The sequence below is a fragment of the Lactuca serriola genome, chromosome 5 (genome assembly GCF_051521515.1).
Source record: "Lactuca serriola cultivar US96UC23 chromosome 5, Lser_US96UC23_V15, whole genome shotgun sequence".
In the NCBI taxonomy this organism is placed as follows: domain Eukaryota; kingdom Viridiplantae; phylum Streptophyta; class Magnoliopsida; order Asterales; family Asteraceae; genus Lactuca; species Lactuca serriola.
This window is the reverse complement of record NC_136412.1, coordinates 54,707,076-54,731,339: the sequence shown is the minus strand read 5'-3', so window position 1 is coordinate 54,731,339 and position 24,264 is coordinate 54,707,076.

The following is a 24,264-nucleotide window of genomic DNA, read 5'->3' as shown; positions in this document are numbered from 1 at the left end:
TAATTTTGAATTTTATATGATAGATCTAGGTTTGTAAGTCTTGGAATCAAATCATGTACAATAGAGAAACCTAGATCCAAGCATTAGGGATTGTATGAGCACATAGGAATGTTTCTTATGCATAAAACCCATCAGTCCCTTCAGTCCTTCATCCATACAGATGCTTTTTAAGCCATGCCAAGGCTCCATACTACAGATCCAAGTTCCCAAGGCATGCTTATCACGTAAAGTTGTAAACTTTACGTGGATGCAAGGCTCTAATGACTAAAAATGCGAAAACCAAGTTTAAAATGGGGTTTTACACTAAAGGAGGGGGTTCATGCTTGACAATGCTGATAGCTTTATGGACTTACAAATCTAAGAGAGTTCAGATCTGAAGTTACCACTTCAAATATGAGCTCATACCCAAAAATAGCTTCATAACCATGCCAAGAAGCCCTAAGCTTCATCCAAAGAGATCTAGAAAGGAATGAGGCCAAAATCATGAATTGATACCTCAAATGAAGCTAGCACCAGATAGACTTCAGACCCACACACATTCTTGCCTCCAGCTTCTTGATCTTCAAGCTTCTTGCATCAAGGTATTCTTTCCGATCTTGAAATTTACACTAATATAGAGCACACACACAAATTAGGGTTTATGGACTCTCATGGGGCTGCAAAGGAACTAAGGGAGGCTAATGATCCCTTAAATAGAGTGCCAAACCCCAGAAATTAGGGTTTCACCCTCCAGCTCTAACTCGTCGAGTCACTCTTCCGACTCGGCGAGTTAGTCACTTAAACATGTGGCCCAAACCCGTTGCTACTCGACGAGTCAGGCAACCAACTCGTCGAGTTGATCTTGAATTCATGAGAATTTATAACCATAAGTTGGTATTGGAGAATCGGGGCGTTACAATTCTCCCTTACTTGAACTAGACTTCGTCCTCGAAGTCTGCTGCGGTGAACATCCTCGGATCGTGCTCCCGCATCTCTGCCTCTGGCTCCCATGTCCACTCGGACCCTATTTGGTGCTCCCACTGTACCCTTACCAAAGGTACCTCCTTGTCCCACAGAACCTTCACTCCTCCCTCCAGTATGGCCACAGGCCTCTCCACATAATCTTGGCGCTCACCATCCTGAATGTCATCTAACGATACTACCGCCTCTTAATCCATGACGCACTTTCGTAAGTGCGAATCGGGAAGGGGGATGTGAATACCAATCGAACCTTTTCATAAGGTCTATTCTTCATGACACTTTGCCAACTTGACAAAATCTTGATGATCCAAAGTATCAGAAACCCAACTTTCCCTTTTTCCTGGAGTGAACCCTTTTTGCTGACTTAATAATGCATCCTTCAACTCTCAAAATATCATACATAATCAATCCACTAATGAATATGAACACTCATGCCTGGCCCAATCAGCCTTGGGCTGAAATACCAAGCGAGCCTACGACGACTTCAATCATCCCTAGGATGGAATACCCTCATACCCCTTACATGTTTGGCCCAATCAACCCTCGGGTTGGAAAACCAAACATATCAGATCCAATCAATCATAGGGTTTGGTGATCCTCAGGATGGAATACCCTAGATTGGAATACCTCCATGAACATAACTCGGGTCTATTCATAACCGGAGATCCAAGGATCTATCCTTGCGTCACATCCACCATCCTCAGATTCGTCACAACCGAGTGCAACTCCCCCGAATCTTCACCAATACATCCAATCCGAACGCGCTCCTAAACAGACATAACCAACACAATCTCTATGCCCACAGCCTATGACTGGAATACCCTTATGTGGTCCTCAACATAGGTCTAGATTGCCTCTGATCCCACAACATGAGTCTGGTATGCCCTCCTCGGCCCTCAGCTCAAGATTGGAATGCTCCCAATGACCGATCGACACTACTATCATCACTTTAGTTGCCCAACACTCCGACCCTACGTATATCCACTTTCCTCTGCCACTCAAAAGGCCTAATCGATGCTCCTCTCATCAACGAACAACATAACGATACAAAAACTACTACCACACATGAATCCTAAGACATAGACCCACTTCAACACTTCCTGCAACCATATGACGTTTCTCAAGCGAAGTCGAACCTCCTTGGTCCCAACTTTTCTGCCCACAACCTGAACATCGGACACCTCACCGATTACTAAACCAAAACATACACACAAACGACAGTCCCACGTGTCTTCCCGAAAAGAAACCAACTGGTTGGACCTGCTTCCACGCCCTGCCACCAACTCCTGCCAACATAATGAATGTTACATGACCCACGTCAGCCTCACATCCTACCTGGTCTTTAGTGACCCCTCTTCTCCTTACTTTAGACATGCTATGACTCTATCACAGATGAAACCAACCCAAGACACATCATAATAACTCAAACCATCATCGACATACCTACCACTATCGGCCAACCAGTACGTCACTCATATCTAACCCATATCACCCCCTTCCGGTTAGAATACCAACATGCCTAATCAATTAAACTATCGAGTCGAAATTCTCAGGGTTTGTTGGCCTACCGCCTCAACCCCACCGCTCCCTTCGAGCCTCCGTGCTTACGACTTACAGTCGGCCCGTACCGGGTATCTTAGCCTACTGCATAGAGCAAGACCGCCTCAACCATATCCAAATGCCATATACGATCATGAGAAAGATCTACCCCGATTCCCAGAACCTGAATGACAGTATATTCTAATCCCAAACCTTCCTAAAACTAACGAATACCATTCAGATCCACTCTCATTCCCCAACTGGAGTATTACCCGATCCAAGAAGATGAAACCTCGGAGACACTCCGAACTGATGAGATCACCAAGATCCTTTGAACTCCGCCCGACTACTAATAACAACTTCTAATCAACCAAAATACACCGGAGTCCTCAGCCTACTCCAGAAGCATGTTCAATACTTGGAACAAACCTATTGTTTACTATAGCATAACAGCCTACACATTACCCGAACATAGATCTACAAACATATACAGAGTCTTCAGCATGACTGGACCACCCTACCAGGCCTTCAGTCTATCTGGACCACTCTCATAACCTTCAGCATGTATGGGCCGCCTCTTTGGGCCTCCAGCATGTTTGGATCATTCTCCGAGCCTTCGGTTTGACTGGTACACCCTGGACCACCCCTCCTGATGATCTTTCCCATGCATCCTGTTCCCACCCACTTGGGGTTTCGAACTCCCGATCTACTCTGTGGACGACATGTTGGATTAATGTCTAAGTCCATAACTATAATTGGTAAGACTTGACCCGACCCGACATGGTCCATTTAGGTTGCATGGCATCATGCATTTGGATAGACTATAATGAGAGAAATAAGACACTTATGGTTATTAATATATTATAAGTTCTTGTATATTAATAATAATAATAATAAGATTATTTAATTAGTATTGATCAAGAATTAATATAGGATTAATTAAGTGATCAAAAGAAGACTAATTAAATATATGGGTTGATTGTGCAAATCATCCATACTTATATAGTGGGCTAATGCTCCATGGATTATCTAGTTGGGCTAAAACCCATATGATGCTCCATGGATTCTCCATGGTGTATTTGTACCCATGGATCATGCAAATGAAGGCCATGTCAATTAGGGTTTACATGGTGTAACCCTAACTATATAAGCATCATATTATTCACCAAAATCGGTCACTAGAGAAAGGAAGAAAGGGCTAGCTGATTTTCATAAAGTGTAGAATTCTCTCAAGTTATTCCAAGTGTATTTGGTGTTGTGTGAACAATTTAAGGTGTCACACTTGAGGCACTTGGTACTCAAGCTTCATGAAGACTTTCTACATGAAAGAGGTATGTATTCTATCTTGTTATATTCATTGTTTTGTATGCTAGATTAGGATAATACCTTGGATGTTCATATTTGCATGTATAATAGAGAAAACATAGATCCAAGGTATTTAGGGCTGCATGTACACTTACGAGTGTTAGAATCCTCAAAACCCTATAGTGGTATCAGAGCCTAGGCTTGTTTTCTTGTTATTCTTGCAAAAGTAGCTGAAAAATCGAGTTTTGATGCTGTCTGCCCAGCAGACTCGCCGAGTCCATGAATGGACTTGCCGAGTCCAAGGCAAAATGCATCCAACTCGCCGAGTTGGTTCGTGCACTCGATGAGTTGGAGCCCCAGATAGCATATATTCGACTTTATTGGCTGGAATTGGACTAGGAACATTACCATAAGATGTTTTTGGACTTATAAACTTGTTTTTGATGTGGTAATGTTCATGCTAATCCAATTTCAAAGATAATTGTCAATAGATTCATGTTTTGTATTAGTTTAAGGTTTAGACTAATTACATGAAAAAGTTTGATTTGAATTATCTTGTTCTTATGAGTTGCTTAGATTAATAGAAAAGTTGAGTGAAATAGTTGTTTTCAATCCAAATTAATCTAAGAGTTGATTCTATAATGTGTTTTTGTAACTTATCCTCAAGTTATATGAAAAGTCACATTTAAGTTTCATAAAACTCATAAAAGTTGGCAAAGGTTACAAAAATGAAGAGTCTAGTTCTAATTAAATGGTTTTATGACTCCATAACTTGTCCTCAAGTTATGGAGGACCAAGAGTCTCTTCATTAAATAATAAATAAATAAAAAGTGTAACCTTAATTAATTCCATAAATTATAAAATAAAGAAAAGTTAATTCTTTTATTAGTTTAAAGTCTTCCATAACTTGTCCTCAAGTTATGGAACACGAAGAGTTTTTGGATTAAAACTACTTTAAACACATAAGTTATGGAATTAATTAGTTTTGAATACTTTCAAAATTTGCCCTCAAGTTTTGGAATTTGTAAATTTTTCTCTTATGAATACTTTAATTCCAAGTTAGCCCTTAGAATTTTAAAAGTTAAAATTCAACCCTTATACTTTATAATATTATAAGTTAATAATATTTATATATATATGTATAAGAGCAAGTCAGTCTTACCGTTAGTAGGCCTCATTCACGAAGCCGGTCTATAAGGGGGGTATAAGGTTACTGCCTATAAAATGGCAGTTTAATGGGTGTCCACTCTCACCCACCGCTTCCTTGACTGGTGGAGGGTCGTTAGCCGAACGGGTTTGACAGAACTTAATTCTCCCTTCATTAAAAGTATTAATGATAAACACTAAGTAACTAAACTCTTAAGAATACCCAATCTTAGTTACTTAGGAAAATGTGAATAAGGTGCTAATTCATGAAATTACACTTTGCACTTTGTTTAAGTCGGTTAGTGGAGCGTGTGTGGTTAACCGGCACACTAACTCGTATTTAACAAGGTAGGCAAAGGGTAACTTAATGTTTATCATAGTATCGATGGAGCGTGTGTGGTTAACCAACACATCGATTGAGGGGAAAACACTTAAGGGTACCAAGTAATTTGCATGGTTACTTCACACCTTGTTTTGTGATCCTCAGCATCCCAGTCACAAAACCTGAAGGGCACACTCGAGATTGAAACATGCCATTGAACAGTTCAATGAATCTCAAAAGATCTAGGAGTTTCAAATCCAATTAAAACCTAATAATACATTTCGTTTATCTTGGTGGAAATTGGTGAATCATCATTCACCTACCTTCAAATAATTTATAGCTTGGATTACGACATCCCTCTTCTAAGTTATAAAATAGTTTGTTGGGTCCTAGCCTTAATATTTCGTATTGGGTGTCATATTAAGGACTTTAGATCAACTATCTTGAATATCTCCCAAAAGATGTATGGTTTAGACATTTGTGATCTTCCTAAATCTCTTGAAACAAGGTTTCCTAAATGAAGATGATGTCCTTTGGAAATCATACTTCTTTCACCTCCTCCAATTATTCTCCTTAACCCACAAGTTTTTGACAAGTTCAAGGTCACTCAAGCCCTATTGGCAAGGCAAGGTCTAGGTGTGATCACATCTTGGAGATGTAGTCACATATTGACAAGCCGGGAGAGTTGGGTGTCAAAGTCTTGATAAAGTTGGTGGTTCAACTACTTTCTAAGTCACATAGTGTGTTCTTTTGGAACACCTATGAAACAGACTATGACAAGACCCTTAATGATCTTATCTATTTGCTAAGATCAACTTCCCAAAACTTTATGGACAGGTACAATAGTGACATTGGATATCTAGTAAAGCTCTTTCTTCCCAATGGAAAGGGATCGACCATAGTCAACTCGATTGACCAAATGGTAAAGAGAAAGGCTAAGTCTGTGATAGTCCCATGTTTCATTAACAAAGCATCGATATGTTGAATTGCCAAAGAAAGGGACATTGGTTGCAAAGCTGCAAATTTGCCTAAGGAAGTTAAAGTCAATAAGTTTGACTCTACTTCACGTAAAAATTCCACTATCTAACTCTGCTAAGTTTCTACTCTGAGATTCTTGATACATGATGTGACTGGGTCACATGGTGATGTTTTAAGAATCAAAGAAAAGTGAAGTAACTTAAAGAAAGAATATGCTGAATCAGATTGCATAGATGGATTTCCATCGCGTAGTATGAAGATCGGATTCTTGAGCTACTTCTTAGGAGTTATGAGATATTGCTTAGGAATAGATAACAACAAGTTTTCATATGGATTGTAAGGATAAGTTTTTCCGCAAAGTTTTAAAATAAAAGAAAATTTTTGATTTTATTTATTTTAAAATATCCTTACAATGACATTTGAGGAAAAATTGTTGCTTATAGGATTCCATTCATAGCAAGAGTGGAAATATGAAATTGATTATTTCATTTGTGGTAATGTATAAATTTACCAAATAAGGAAAGATTCTCATCACCCAAGTTTCAATTGGACCGGGACTTGGAATCATGCAAGGTGTATAGCATGATGAATGAGAACTTTCAAGTATTGGAAAAATTAAGACTAATTACTTGTTCACATGGATGTGTGAGTCAAGTAAAGGACTAAGGGATCGAGTACACATTCTTGTGCACTGATTAAGTCCACCACAAAAGATTGATAAGGCTATTCGTCATAGTTTACTAAAGCTCAGTAAAAATGGTTATACTTACAAACTTAAGTGTAATTCTGAGACATTGGAAAAGGTTCCAATGTATGGCAGAGCGAATAAGAAGAATCAATCTAGGCAGAAGGATAAAAGTTTCTCAAATCTGAAAAGATGGGAGAGTACTTTAGTATCAGTTTTTATGATCATCTTAATTATTTAGAGACCTTATCACAATTCATCCTCTAAGTGTCTTCTTATAGCTAAGAAGAGGAGCTATGAATTGTTGAAGTGGTTAAATCAAGAAGATGATTCATACTTCGTTCCAAAAACAATTCTTAGAGTCATACTCCAAGAGTATAACTTGAGTGACATGTCTTAAAGAAGGTTTAAAACACTTGTCAAATGTAAGAGTAAAAGTTTTCTACTCTTGTACATTTGAAATTGGTAAGTTGTGATGTTTTGGATAAAACAAAGACCAACTTAGGCCAATGTTGTGAAGTGTTTGTCTTGATTAGAATCCACACAATCTCTTGAAAATCTGACAAGAAAGTCTTATATGTCAAGAGGACAGTGGGAGTCTTAAAGGTCTTGAAAGTCTCAAGAACTAATCAAGAATAAAACCTGCATGTTCTTCACTAGCACACAACTTGAGGTTTATAACCTATCGTGTTGACATATTCTGTGCCCATTCCAGTTAAAGTTGGCTTTGCATATGAGTTCTTAGAGTTCTCAATTGGTTGCACAACAACTTGGAAGCAATGGCAGGCCCTTGAGCTGCCAGGTGGCAAGAAATTAAGATTGAGTTCAATCCATATGAGTTCGGATTTGTCATTATCCTTGTCTTGTGATTATGGTTTTGACAAATTTATATGGGTAGGAACTCATACACCATAAAATTCTAAGTGTCATAAGGTTTCTCTCTGATTCATGAAAATGATGGTGAGGAAACACTTTCACTAAGTAGATTTTAGCTAGATAGCAATTGCTATATTTGCATTCTCAAAGTCGTTTGTGAAGCGTGTGTGGTTAACCGGCACACTAACCTGGACTTGTGAGAAGTGGCAAAAAGGTCTAACCATTATGATTACGACATCCCTCTTCATAATTGTTTAGACACACCTATGAGCTATCTAAGGGAAGGTGTATGATTTTGATAAAGTTTTATCAAAACAATCTAGTATCAGAAATCTGAACTTTGGTAAGAAAGTCAGCTGATTTCTGAGTACATGTCAAAGCTAGTGGGAGCATAAGTGTCATGCTAATAATCATCATGTTAGTGGGAGCATGATAATTATGATAAAGATTGGAAGTTAGCAATGTTAATTATAGAAAACAAAAGTTTCAATTGGGAAAGAGTTGTTTTGCTATAATTAAAGGAGAGGAAATTATACTTCATCTCAAATCTAAAAGCTTAGATTGAGGTTTTAATCATTTAGTCAAGGATATATATATATATATATATATATATATATATATATATATATATATGAATTTCATATTGGAATGGCTCAACATAAGGAAATTCTGTATATGGGTCCATTATTTGCGTTCTAAAATTCGATTATGATTATGGCATCCCTTTTCATAATTTGAATTATGAGAACTTGGCAAATAGAAATGGAAATGTTATAGCAAAAGACTGGTTTAGTCTTTATGTGAGACATCATGAATCGTGTCCCATGTGCTTCGGATATAGGATCGATTGCATGTGCTATATTCATTCTTTCTAAAATTTTCCAAATGCCTGGGGCATTAAGAAGGGAAAAAGGTCTAGAATTGGATATGACTAAAAGGATTAATCAATTGTCGAGGACAATCTAAGTTTTACCAAAGATTGGGTGGTCAAGGATAGTTGTAAGTATAGTGATAATTCTGGAAGGGCCATATTGACATAATCTGTAAGGAGGAAACTCTTGTTCAGAAGTGATAGTCAAAATGGAATCTGGAAATGTTTCAAAGTTAGAAATTATTCAATATGTGTAAGATTAGGAAACTTAATGCAATAAGGATGTTTCCAAGGAGCTGATCTCCTTTGGAATGCTCTGTAATGGTTGTTGTCAAGTCTTTCTGACTTTATGCATAATCATTACAAGAGGATCAATGCATATAAGTTTAGAATCTAACAGATTTCAGTAAATGGCATGAATTTGGAATTCTTGCATTTGCAGTAAGGATTTGGGAGTGTGAAAAGAGAATCATTGAAGTTATGTTCAATTGATCTATTTCACAAAGTAAAGATCATAGACAAACATAGTATGCATACTTGGTGTGTGGCATGACTAGTGTTTAGAAAACATAGTGTACATGCTTGGAGCATGGGACAACTATTGTTTTAATTCAAGAATAAAGTTGATAGCTGAAACAGTATACAATGAATAATGTGTAATCATGTGGTGATAAATAAAAGGTGTTATATTTATGTTCATAAGTTTTGATACCATATTGGATTCAATTATTCTTGTGTTTCATTTTGCATGTTTTGACTTCCCGAATAAACTAGGTTACTCTTTCGGAATGACTAAGTTATTCAAACCATCCACAGTCGGTCATATGTTGGAAGGAGATATGAATTAAGACTGTCATGGGTTAGCTTGTAGAGGTCTAAGGTGTTGGACAAAGGGCTACAACACTCATGAGTGCTCATAAGTTCTGAGTATTGGATTCAACCCGCGCTCATTGGAATCACTTCATGGATTTTATCACGAGTGATCATGAGACGATAACATCTTATATTCTTCAAACCTAGAGATATGAGTTGTTACTATGAGTTGATAGTACATTGATTGCACGAAAACGCATTGCTAACTTGATGTTATAAAACGTGCCTTTGTGTGTGATTCAACAAGTAGTAGAACAAGCCATATGAGTTGAAGTTTATCCATTCCTTTTACCTTCGGGATAAAAGCGATATTTTTGGGCCCCTCGATGATTTGATGATGACAAATGGAAGTGCTCGGCCGGGCCAGGACTGATTTGATTTGTTCAATTGGTCAGTCGTCATAAATTGGAAATCGGGAAACAACAAATGGACAGAGAGAATAATTATAATCCATGTCTCAGTCCATATGATATCTAGAATGGAGGAATATATGATCTCTTATCTAATGGACAAGTCACTGACAAAGGTTAGAGTTCATCTACAAGGTCAGAGTTCGACATAAGCTTTTGAGAGCTACAATTGCCAGTCGTTTCCTGAAGTCATACGCAATAATAGTTTTAGACTTATCCAAGTGGGAGACTGTTGGATTAATGTCTAAGTCCATAACTATAATTGGTAAGACTTGACCCGACCCGGTATGGTCCATTTGGGTTGCATGGCATCATGCATTTGGATAGACTATAATGAGAGAAATAAGACACTTTTGGTTATTAATATATTATAAGTTCTAGTTTATTAATAATAAGAATAATAAGATTGTTTAATTAGTATTGATCAAGAATTAATCTAGGATTAATTAAGTGATCAAAAGAAGACTAATTAAATATATGGGTTGACTGTGCAAATCATCCATACTTATATAGTGGGCTAATGCTCCATGGATTATCTAGTTGGGCTAAAACCCATATGACGTTCCATGGATGCTCCATGGTGTATTTGTACCCATGGATCATGCAAATGAAAGGCCATGTCAATTAGGGTTTACATGGTGTAACCCTAACTATATAAGCATCATATTATTCACCAAAATAGGTCACTAGAGAAAGGAAGAAAGGGCTAGCCGATTTTCATAAAGTGTAGAATTCTCTCTAGTTATTCCAAGTGTATTTGGTGTTGTGTGAACCATTTGAGGTGTCACACTTGAGGCACTTGGCACTCAAGCTTCATGAAGACTTTCTACATGAAAGAGGTATGTTTTCTATCTTGTTATATTCATTGTTTCGTATGCTAGATTAGGATAATACCTTGGATGTTCATATTTGCATGTATAACAGAGAAAACATAGATCCAAGGTATTTAGGGTTGCATGTACACTTAGGAGTGTTAGAATGCTCAAAACCCTACAGTTATGTGGGATGGGTTGAGATTGTACTGCTCCGTGCGGTAGCCAACAAACTCTAGAGTATTCCAAATATGAGTTGAGGGCCGGGCAAGAGCATGCCCGAATCGTACTGTGGGCTCGACGGCGATCCAAGTGTGAACTGTGGGCCTAGAAGTTAATCCAGACTCATGCTGTGGGCCCAGGGGTAATCCAGTCTGTAAAGCTATGGACCCATCGTATGCTGTTCAGTTTGTTATGTTCTGATATTGCTGATATTGTTGTGGACTATATGTGTATCGGTGTTTTGGGGGTAACTCACTAAGCTTTCGGGCTTACGGTTTCAGTTTATTGTTTCAGGTTCAGCGGATGGATATGAGTAGGAGAAGGCGTGACCGTACACTTCCTCGATTGACGATCATGATTTCTGGGAACTCTGATGTATAAACTATTTTGAAAACTGAAGGGTCTAATTAGTGGTTTGGTCTAGGCTTTATATGTAATAGGTTATTTTGGTCAATTTATAGCTTTTGGTAGTCTTTATGTAGTTTAAGGCCCGACAGTGAGTTTACGACCTTAAGCCTGTTTACGGTCGCAAACCCAAGGCCGGCCTAGGTCCAGTATATATATAGATGTGTGCTAGGTCTTTTGTCTGTTGTTGATACATCAGAGTTCATGGCTGCTGTAACCACAAGTTGTACCAGACGTTGTTCTTAATAGAAAAGCATGTGCAAGCTTGTTGATTCTCTATTCTACTTGTTCTTTATTGCTAACCGATTGTATTTGCTATTTGATCACTGGTAAGATCCGTTTCAGGACTTTACAATTGGTATCAGAGCAAAGCCAGCGTCAAAAGCACTCTAAAGTCGATTTTGGACCGTGTTCTTATTTGTTGGTGACTAAAGTTGGTGTTTGCTGCGAAAGGGTTTCAAGTTTCGTTCAAAAAACTGTATTTTTCTCAAGTTTCTGGGAGATTACGACCTTAGCTTACGACCGCAATCTTAACTTATGGCTGCAAACTCTTCACAGTTCTTGAACCGTGAACCTTGTTCTTGGGCCGTGAATATAGATTGCTCATCAACCGGAAACTAAATTTTTTGGACCGTGAACCTTAACAGGAAACACCTTACCACCGTAAACTCCGGACCGTGAACAGAGTTTACGGCCGCAAACTCCTCCCTGACCGTGAACTTAGTTTACGGTCGCAAACCTAATTTGACTGTGAACTTATGTGTTTGACCAGAAACTTAATTTATTTTCTAAATAATTTAATTTCTGTTTAAAATTAATTTAATATTAATGGATTCTGAATGTCAAACACACCACCACGAGCTGGATTCTGTTATGGGCACAACCACCCGAATTCCTAGACTCCTATCCGCTGAAGGTTTCCCAGAATAGAAATATAGGATTGAAAAGTACATAAAGATGAAGGACTTCAAAATCTGGAGAAGCATAATAAAAGATCGTGTCAGAATAGCCACTACTGTTTTAGGGCAAGTGGTTGACAAGAAGATGGAAAACTACATAGATGAAGACTTCGAGAAGGTTGAAGAGTAAGAAATGGCTTTGGCCACTTTGACCATGGCTCTATCTCCAGACATTGCTTAAGGTTTTAGGGAGTACACGTCTGCTAAGGCTTTGTGGGAAGCCTGAATAGAGGTTTATGAAGGGAATGAAGATATGAAGGAGAGTCGCCAAGATATGCTGCGACAACGGTTTAATATGTTCAACTACGTTCCTAGGAAAACTGTTGAAGCACAGTTGCAGCGGTTCACATCTATTAACACTGAAATGACTGTAGCTGGGATTTTTTTACACCAAGTCTGAGATAAACAAGAAGCTACTAAATGCTCTCCCAAAGTCTTGGGACATGAATGTAGCTGTTGTAAAGAAGACTAAGGATCTTAGCTAGCTCTCCCTTGCTGAAGTGATGGCTGTCATCAAGGCTTGTGATATTGATGACAAGCAGCGAGAGATCAACCATGTGAACTCATACTCAGCTGCAAACCTTGGGATCTCTTCTAACAATGCTCTTTCATCTCTCACTTTTTTCTTATGCAGGTCAATCATTTGCTGCTCAGCAAGCTCAGGTTCAGTCCTTCTCCACTCTATCAGCTTCTTCTTTTCCTGCTGCATAAGCCATGCCTCTCTCTCAGAACCAATCGTTCGTGGCTGCTAAAGCTGCTTCCTCCTCCAATGTGGCTTCTTCTTCAAAAGGAAAGGAGGGTGATGAAAATCTCGCTCTTGCTACAGGGCTTGTCAACTGCTACAATGCACTCGTAGCTGGAGATCCTCCACCCCAACTGTCATTTGCCTATCTCGATCAGATTCACCCTGAAGACGTTGAAGAGATGGATATCACATGGCAAATTGCCATGACAGTTTTCAGGGTGAAACAGTTTGCCAAGAAAACTGGAAAGAACAGCTGGGGGATGAGTGCTAACAAGAAGGTTGGGTTTAGCAAGGGAAAGCTACGGTGTTTCAACTGCCACAAGCCAGGGCATTTTGCTCGTGATTGTCCACAGCCAGACAGAAGATTAAATAATGATAGGACAATGGTTGCAGTTGGAAATAGTCGCAGCGGTGCTCAGGTCAACAACAAGAAGGCCATGGTTGTGCAAAACTTTGACTGGGAGGATCAGATACAGGCCTTGAACATATCTGGACCTGAAAATACCCACCTGGCACAGGTTGGTGATGATGCTCCGGCAGAGATTGTTGCAGATGAAGATCATATGATGGAGCTGCAGTTTGCATTGATGGTATCTTCTTCTCATGAATCTAATAAAACAAGGTAAGTCTACCCTCATGCTCACAAGCTTGTATTGATTATGTTAAAATTCTACATGAGAAAATTGAGACATTAGGTAGAGAAGTAGAGAACCTTAAAATTCTTCGTGAACTTAACGACACACAAAAAAGGGAAGTAGAAGACCTTAGATATGAAGGTTACCAACTCAGAAAAGGAAAAAAACCTCTTAAGGCCCAGTTAGAATCTAAAATAAAGGAATTTAGGAGACTTCAAGAAGACTATAGTAATAAATGCGAAAATTATGACTATATAAAGAAATAGAACGCTGAACTAGTGGCTGAAATTGAATCATTAAAGGGCAAAATTGAAACTGCTGATTTTGATTTTAGAAAATATGATGTATCGAGTGAGGTAGTTGTCAATATGATAGACCACTGAATGCAATTTAAACGAAACTAGTCAAAAGGTCTAGGGTATAATCATGTGCCTCCTCCTTTCAATCATTCATATCAGTTTCAGCCCTTGTCCAAAGAAGAGATTGCCAATGAACCATTCATGGTTTATGGTAAGCCATCTAGTTTTGTTTTGGGAGGATTTATTAATGTTGAAAGTACTAACATTTCTACTTCTCCTGTAGATCAATCCTTGAATCAGTCAAAGCACGAAGTTGAAGGATCTGTTTCTAAATATAAAACTGAGTCTGAACCTGAAGTTTTAATTTTAAGTAAAGACAATAATTTTTCTGATGTTTCAAGTGACAATGCTTTTTGTGATGTTTCTACTTCTCCTCATACTATTTTGAGTGGTTTTAAAGTGTCTGATACCGATTTGAATAATGTGGTTGACAATTCTAATGTTTGTGATGATAATCTTGAAAAACCACCAGTTTCACAAGCTTCTCCATCTAATGTACCCTCACTAGTCTCACAACCTAATTCTTGTTCTTGTTCTTGTGAGAGAAGCAAGGGTGTTAGTATGGAAAATAAATATGATCAATGTAGCAGAAGTTATAACAATAAAAATCAGATTTGTTTCAATTGTGGCATTGGTGGTCATATAGCTAGAAATTGTCAAAATCATATGTTTGTACATTTTGAGTCTCCAAGAGAAGAGAACGAATTCAGAGGAAGGTCTTTAACTAGAAAGTCCTCTAGAAATCGTTCTTGGAATGATGATTGGAAAAATAATTGGAGTAGAAAACGGGCTACTTTTCAAAAACATAAAAAGGTCTTTCATAACAAAGTCCCAAGCAGTTTGCCAAAACCGAGCATGGCCAAACCAAGGTCGGTTTCGTCAAGAAGCAGCAGTGGGTCTTCAACTAATTCTAGTAGAAAACCCAAATGCTTCAAGCAAACTGATAAACATCCAATTTCAAAACCACTCAGGACTGTGAGAAAACCTAATTATCAGTGGTTGCCCAAATTAGCTTCCAATTCATCATCGATGTTCTCTGAAAAATTACTAGATGATAATAGATCTGAAAAGGCATCGGGACAACCCAAGAAAATAATGAAATGGGTTCCCAAGTCTAATTAAGCCCGCACATCTTGCAGGGATAGTTGCGGGGGAATGTCGTCAGACCCTGGTTCGTCGACAACGGCTGCTCCCGGCATATGACAGGAGATATCGCCCAATTGCACATTCAATCCTTTAATGTGGGATACATCCCCTTTGCGGGTGGAGAAGGTAGAAAAATAACTCATAGAGGAACTATCATAAATGGGGTTTTGAGTTTCGAGAATGTCAACTTTGCTCCCGAATTGAAGTATAGTTTGTTGAGTGTGTCTCAGATTTGCGACAAAGGCTATTCTACACATTTCACCGAAAAGGAATATATGATTCTCAAGCCAGGCTTTGTCATCCCAGAAGAGTTGATTCTTGTGAAATCTAAAAGGGATGGGAATGCTTACATCATAGATATGAATAGCAATCTTCCAGAACAAGTTACGTGCCTCTTTTCAAAGATCTCCGAACAAAATGCAATGTTATGGCACCGAAGACTCGGTCATGCTAACGCCAAGAATTTGAATCGTCTTGCAAAGAATGAGATGGTCCGTGGTTTGCCTGTTAAGGACTTTATGACGTTTTAGAAGTGTGTATCATGTGCCCAAGGTAAGCATCATAAAAAACCACACCTGTCAAAACAGGTCAACTCAATTAGTCAGGTGCTTCAATTACTACATATGGATCTGTTCGGACCAGTAAACGTTCTCAGTATTAACAGAAATTCCTATTATCTGGTCGTGATTTATGATTTCTCGCGTTTTACGTGGCTTTTCTTTCTATCCAATAAAGCTGGAGTTGATGATCTGATTAAGAAATTCATTGTGTTAATTGAGAACCAAACTAACAACAGGGTGAAGGCACCTCGTACTGACAACAGAACAGAGTTTAAGAATTCTGTACTCGAACACTTCTGCGCAGAAAAGGGTATTATGCATCAATACAGCTCCGCTCACACACCCCAACAAAATGGTGTTGCTGAGAGGAGAAACAGAACTTTGAAAGACGCTGCAAGGACGATGTTGTGTGAATCCAAACTGCCGGTCTTCTTTTGGGCTGAGGCGATAAACACTACTTGATATGTTCAGAGTTGCGTGCTGATCAAAGCTCAAATGAAGACTCCGTACGAGATTCTATATGGTCACAAGCCTTCAGTCAGTCATTTCCGTGTATTTGGCTGCCCTTGCACCCTTCTTCACTTAGAGTCCAACCCAAAGTTCAATGCCAAAGCCGATGATTGTTACTTCATAGGGTATGGTGCTCACATCGCTTATAAGGTCTATAATAAGAAGACAAAACAAGTTATAGAATCTTATGACGTGCGCTGGTTAGAAGAAAATGAGACGGATGCTCGAGTAGGTTCAGATTGATTGTTTGATTACACATCTCTGTTCAAATCTATAAATGTGTCTTCAGGTAGCTCATCTAGATCTATCTCCGGTTCGAAGAATGTTTATGAAGATGAAGACGAAGAAGTTGTATACAGACCTCCAACGGTATCCTCTTCACAACCTGAGGGGGAGACTCCTGCTTCGCCTGAGGGGGAGACATTCGCTTCACCTGAGGGAGAGTCATCTGTACATCCTGATAGTCCGAAATCTCCAGTTCAGAATACTACTCCTGATGCTGAAACAACACCACTCACTCCTATAGAAAGAGAGTTCATGTCCAAAGATTCTTCCGCTGCTACTTCAACTTTTATGGAGCTACTCTTTCCTGAAGAGTTTTCAAATGAGTTTGTGGTCGAGTCGTATGGAGCGGCTCAATCAGAAAATGAGGGAGGTATCAATATTCACAATCTTCCTGTCTCGCTTAACGACATCAGCCAGGAAATACCCTCAAGGAGCCAACGTGATCATCCGATCGATAACATCATTGGTCAGCTGGGCGAAGGCATTAAAACCAGAAGTCAGAATGGAGATGTCAATACCTGTCTTTACTCTTGCTTTATTTCTCAAATAGACCCAAAGAATCTTGAAATGGATTTGAATGAGCCCAGCTGGGTAGATGCAATGTATGAAGAATTACATCAATTTGAGAAACTCGGGGTTTGGAAGTTGGTAGAGTTGCCAAAGGGCAAAAAGTCTCTTGATACACGATGGGTCTATCGAAACAATCAAGATGATTCAGGGGTTATAGTGCGGAACAAAGCTAGATTGGTGGTTCGTGGGTTTCAACAGGTCGCGGGTCTTGATTACACTGAAGTTTATGCTCCAGTCGCTCGCTTGGAGGCTATTCGTATCGTCCTTGCATATGCCTCTTACATGAACTTTACTTTTTACCAAATGGATGTCAAGACTACCTTCTTGTATGGCAAGGTGAAGGAAGAAATCTATGTTGATCTGCCCTCTGGGTTCGTTGACTCCAAGTTTCCTAATCATGTCTACAAGTTGGACAAGGCATTGTATGGGTTACATCATGCTCCTCGAGTGTGGTATGCGACTCTAACAAAGCATTTTCTCGAGCATGGTTACTCTCGTGGCACTATCGATCAAACTTTGTTCATCAATCATGTTGGTAGTGATCAGATTCTAGTTCAAATCTACGTTGACGACATTATCTTTGGGTCGACCAGTCCGCAGCTTTGCAAGGAATTCGAAGGTGTTATGAAAAAGAGGTTCGAAATGAGTTTGTTAGGTGAAATGACCATGTTTTTGGGGCTTCAGGTCAAACAAAATTAAAACCGGAATCCTGTTACATCAAGCCAAGTATGTGGAAGATATTCTTGAGAAGCTCAGGTTTCACGACGCCAAATCTTCATCGACGCCAATGGCTGAAAGACCTCTCCTGGCTCCAGATCGTGATGACGAATCCGTAGATCAGACACTCTACAGATCGATGATCGGATCGCTAATGTATTTTACTGCAAGCCGACCTGACATCGTGTTTGCAGTTTGTCAATGCGCACATTATCAGGCTAATCCTAAACTTTCACATCTTATTGTTGTCAAAAGAATTTTTCGGTATATCAAAGGTAGCCCAAATTGGGTCTTTGGTATCCGAAGAATTCTGAATTTAATCTATATATGCTTTTGCTGACAGTAATTATGGAGGCTGTGAGCTTGACAGGAAATCTACTTCGGGAGGGTGTCAATATCTTGGTGATAGATTAGTGTCATGGCAGTGCAAGAAACAACACACTATTTCAACCTTAACAGCAGAGGTGGAATACGTTGCTGCATCTGCTTTTTGCTCTCAAGTTATCTGGATCCAACATCAGCTGTTGGAATATGGTTTGAATTACTTAGAAACCCCCATTTACTGTGATAATGAGGCCGCAATTCAAATTGCCAAAAATCCAGTCCAACACTCTAAAACCAAGCACATCGATATTAAATTCATTTTATCAGAGACTATTATGAACGTTCGCTAATCTGGCTGGTACAGGTTCTCACTGCTAATAATGTGGCAGATTTGTTCACTAAGCCCTTTAACAAAGCTCGCTTCAATGTGCTTGTGGGATTTCTGAAAATGATTCGTTTTGAGGATTAAGTTTTTTTTTACTATTTTTTCTTTTCTTAATTCTTCTAAAATTTTTAAATTTGTTTTGGTTTCGGTAGGTAGGTTAATTTAAATTTGCACATTTCATTTTATTTTACTTTTATTCTCACTCATGCACAAATTTAGGGGGATAAATATTCAAAAATCTAAAAACAATAAAAAAAAATCCAAAAATCCAAAAACAATAAAAAAATCCATAAAATTAAAATATTGCTGATAATCTTGTTTGCAGGTGTTGTGATGGGAAATGAAATTAACAAGTGATAACGGGCAATCTGAATCTACATAACGTACCTAAGTTAAATTGTCTGAGCTCTGTGTTCGATGCGCTGGTAAGCATGAAAGATTTTAATTGGACTTGACTAGGAAGAGTTAAAACCTAAATAATTCAAGGACTTGACAAACATTGACCTAGTTAGATCCGGTTAGCCTGAAAATACGAAAGATTTTACTGGTAACACTAAAGAACCTGTATCTAGAATTGTGGATGTACTTTTCCTCGATGTGTGGATTCTGTCCTTAATTCTGGTTGGATGGGGTAACTGTGGAATTCCGATAAACTAGGTCTGTGAAAGGTTATTTTATTTCTTTCTGTTTGTTAGTCATATGTTGCCTCCTCTCCGTGATCGAAAGATCCGACCTAGACTGTGACATATGCAATTTTATCTCTCTGCATCTTCTCTCTATGCTATTCTTTCTATCTGTTAGCCATATACTGTCTGCTTTACGTGACTCATAATCCGACCTCGTACACAGTATATGCATCATTCTCTACTCAATCCCTCTAAAAACCTTAGTTAGTCATTTGTTTCATCCTTTACGTGATTGGAAGAGATCCGACCTAGATGTACAACATATACATTCTTATTCTATCTTCTCTCTTAATAATTGTTTGCTCACCCGGTGTAAGGAGTATTATGGAAGTCCTTGATGGCTGGGGCATATCAGGAAGTGGGAAACACGTTCTAGTACAATTAAAATTGAACACATACAGATTGTCTGTAGATCTCGCTGCTCAATTTAGGTGGACAACAATATCCCTGGTTGTCGTCAGCTAAATGGTCCCTAATAAATTTACTTAAGAATAAGGGCTAAAAATGTCATGTAATTGGTAAGTTGTCCAAAATTATGTCACCAATGTTTCGTGCTTAAGTGGACCACAATACTGGCGATCGATCAGACAAAGACGTGAAAATAAGGGTACTGACAAGTGGAATAAGGTTGTCCAACAACTTTGATCCCAACGTCACAAATTCATTCTCAGTAATTAAATTTTTAAGTTGTATATTTTAGTTGGAGTTAATTTAATTTAATTTTTTATTTTGATTTTTATTTTGATTTTGATTTTTATTTTTAATTTATTTTATTTTGTTAACTGTTAAAATCTAACAATTATTTTTAATTTTAAATTTTGCAAAGTTAATTTTATTTTATTTTTAATTTTAGTTTTAATAATAATCCTCAAAAGGATTTGTTTTTAAAAATTTTGAAAAATATTGGACTGTGTTAGATCCTGCCTTATACTGTGCGGTTATCAGGTAAATGAAAAGTAGGTATAAAAGGAGGTTTACCGCCGGAATCTTTATCATTTTCTTGATTCCGGCCGCAAACTCTCTCATACTCTCTCTCCTCAAAAAAAATTCATCGATTTTTGCGAAATTAATCCGATAGTTTTGAAGGTACTGCGTTTTCGACCAGGAATATGCATTTCGTTCTGTGATTAACCGTGTTTTGAGGCTGAAATCGACAAAAAATGAGTTTCGGAGTTTACGGTCGAAGCTTACGGCCGTAAACTCCCCAAGTGGTCATTATCATACAGTTAAGGGTTTAAGGCCGTAAACCCTTGTTGACTGCAAACTCTGACTTTGACCTAATTTCTTTTTAAAAATTTATTAATTCAATTTGGGGTCAAAAATTAAATCAATTAAAATTTTAATTGCTCATTTTTCTCTATTGTCTTACTTGGTATGTTTTAGTGCAGATAAAATGGCAGCTTTGAAATTCGAAGATATGCACAACCTGGCGATGGTTCTTGCTGACCCTCCGGTGGCTCATCAGGATTTTAAATTAATGATTCACGGATTGCGAGAATGCTGCTTGGCCTCTGTCATTACAATGAACACTGCTATTTACCAGAAAATGATTCGTGAGTTCTGGCAGACTGCCAAGATGACAAGGGACGATAATGTAGCTGTCACTGTGGATGCGATCATTCAGGGATGCAAGATTGTAAATGATGAAACCTTTGTGAGAGAGACTCTGCTGATTAACGACCTTCTGACTTTTCCTATGGAGATTGGTATTGGTGATGCTCAAAGAATTCTAAGGAAGATGGGATATGAGGGTGACACTCCACCAACAACGAAGAAACTTTTGCCGCCCTATTGGAGATTTCTAGCCCACGTGTTCGTTAGCTGCATCTTCGGCAGAAAGTCCGGTGTAGATGAATTATCCCTAAGAAAAACTGGCGCTATTGCTTCTCTCACTGTGGGGATAGGCTTCAACTTTTCCAGATTTATTCTGAACAAGTTTGTGGTCAACATTAGTGCCACTATTCGGGATACCTTTCTGATGTACCCTCGGTTCGTTCAACTTTTCATCAACAAGCAATTTACCGATTTGGTAAAGGATGGGGATACACTCGATATGAAGTCTTTAGGCCCCCACACTATTGGGCTCATTAAGAAAAACTGCAAGGGGAAGGTGGTCTTTCAGGGGTTGCATCCATTAGTCAAGTTCGGACGATTTGCCGAACTGAACGAAGCCACTGAGCCACATGGATCGTCAGATAAGATTTCTTCAGAGCATACGTAATCGGAAAAGGTGATCTCATAAGGAGATGTGATCACTATATCAGATCAAGAAGGAGAAGAGACTGTTGCTCATGTTGTGTCAGTTGCAGAGGGGCATGACCTACAAGATGTCCAAGTAAAAAGATACTATATTGAAGGGTCTTCTAAGAACACTGATGAGCCAAACCGATTTGAAGACCTTGATCTCACAGGTTTTGACAAAGAGGATATTCTTGCCAATTTTGGAACTAATGATGACTTTTTGGAAAACGTCAACCTCAACTCCTTGCTAGATAATCTCAGTGATGTTTCTCACACAACAACGAAGAGTAGGGATTCAGAAGACACTCCCGAATCAACCCCCATTACTACAGATCTAGTGGTTGTCTCTTCAATTCCAATGGTGACTGTATCAGGGATTCCTCCCCTTGATATTGTCTCACCTATATCAGAGCCACTTCAGGGTGATTTTTCAACAGACCAGTCAATGCCGCCTCCATCCAAAAGAAGACGACGAGATCCTAGATTCGGGCATCTGGATTCTGGCTTGTCTCATGGTCTGCCGTTCACTCCAACTGCCACTCCCGCTATAGTAACCACTGAACCGTTACGTGAAGGCCCTAGCTCACTCTTTGAAGCAGGTGGCTCCTCAGTTCCACCAGGATTCTCTCCTCCAAGAACTGATCTTGATGCAGCTTCTATGCGTCTGGCTCAGCATCTTGCTCAAGAACAACTTGCTGCTCCTTCCTTTAAGGTCAAAGGAATAGCTTTTAATGAAGGTCAGCCAAGAGAAGATGACTCTGTGATCGATGAACTGTAGAAAATAGTGAGTGTGCTAGATCAGAAAAACATCTAGCTAAGCATTCGTGTTGAAGATCTCTTGACTGCAAATCTGAATTTGAAGATTCAAGTCACTGATCTTCAAGAAGATAAAGCAATTAAGTCCAAGCAAATTTCTGAGCTTCAAGATCATTTCAATCTCTTGACCTCCAGCTACTTCAATCTAAAGAAGAAGCTTGAAGATGATTTTGGTGATAAGTGTAAGACATCCACAGATGAGCATAGAATCGAGCTTCATTCTCAAGCTCATCTTGTTGACGGGCCAACTGCTCAGACTTATCGAGTGGTAAATAACTTTGAAGAAGCGCCTGTTCATGCTCCACATATTTCAAAGATCATTCGAGATAAACAAGAGAAGGCTGCCAAGAAGGGACAAATCTTATTCAAGAGGATTTCAGACAAGAATACACCAGGAAATCAGTCCAAAATCATTGTTACGGATCTCGAAGCTGTAAGGTTTAGAGACACATATTGTGATCGGTAAGGTATTATATCTTGGGGTTTTCATGATCCTATGAAAATGTGGATTGTTCGCAGAAAGAGCGGCAATACGGAGCTCTACAAGGATTGTCATGATTTTAACTCTTGGACCAGCGTGGATCTTTCAGAGCTATCTCAATCTCCGTTCTCAAACCCGACTGATAACCAGCAAGCAACAAACTTCAAGCACTTTCTAGAAGATCAAGTAAAGAAGGGTTTTCCGGCTATGAAGACTGTTGAATCAATGATAATGGATCATCCTGATGTTATTGATCCTAAGACTGGCAATCCACTTCAGGTGGTGATGTGGCCTGCTACAAATTAGGTCAAACAAATTCCAGTGCTTCAAGATTATTCAGATGGATCTCTAAGCTCTATGCTTTATTGGGTGTTTGATGAAACCACAACATCTGTTGTCATCAAACTACAGGAGGGGTACAGTCGTTTATATGACAGAAGAGATTTGTTCCAGTTCAGAAAATGGGACATTCATCATTTGAGTCATTTCCGGATTCAGGTTGCTGAGGAGATTTTTGAGTCTATTGCGAAAGAATATACCACTATGGTTATTGAGATTATCAACAAGCGGATGTGGAATGGAGCGATGGGGCTAGATGATGTAATGACCGTGGACAAAGATTGACTTAAAGCTAGCACCAAACCAAGGGGGGATTGAAGGGTCTAATTAGTGGTTTGGTCTAGGCTTTCTATGTAATAGGTTCTTTTGGTCAATTTATAGCTCTTGTTAAACTTTATGTAGTTTACGGCCCGACAGTGAGTTTACGACCGTAAGCCTATTTACGGCCGTAAACCCAAGGCCGGCCCAGGTCCAGTATATATAGAGGTGTGCTAGGTCTTTTGTCTATTGTTGATACCTCAGAGTTCACGGCTGTTGTAACCACAAGTTGTACCAGACGCTGTTCTTAATAGAAAAGCGTGTGCAAGCTTGTTGATTCTCTATTCTACTTGTTCTTTATTGCTAACCGATTGTATTTGCTATTTGATCATTGGTAAGATCCGTTTCAGGACCTTACAAAAACAAATCGTAATAATTGAATGGTTTCAAATGATTTAAAAAGTTTTAAATTTCCTCGAATTTTATGGGTGTTACAAGTTGGTATCAGAGTCTTGGTTTGAGTGAATTGGAGGAACACTCCTGTGAATCCAGTCTCAAATATTGGAGAGATTTTCAAAATGATTTTAAATGGTCTTCAAAATAAGTAAAAGAGGATGCGAAGTGTACGATCAGTCGGAGCCAATAAGTAGACCCCAAAATACCATATGTTTATTTGATATTGTGATATGTTAGAACAACATGCTAGTACTAGTCTAGGGATCTTCAGGAATCGCATGATAGAATTGCCTGAATACATGATGCCTGTTAGTTTAGGGTTTCCTTATATGAGACTGACATGATTACTGTAGTTACTTGTGTATGCATCACAGTTGTATATAATTAA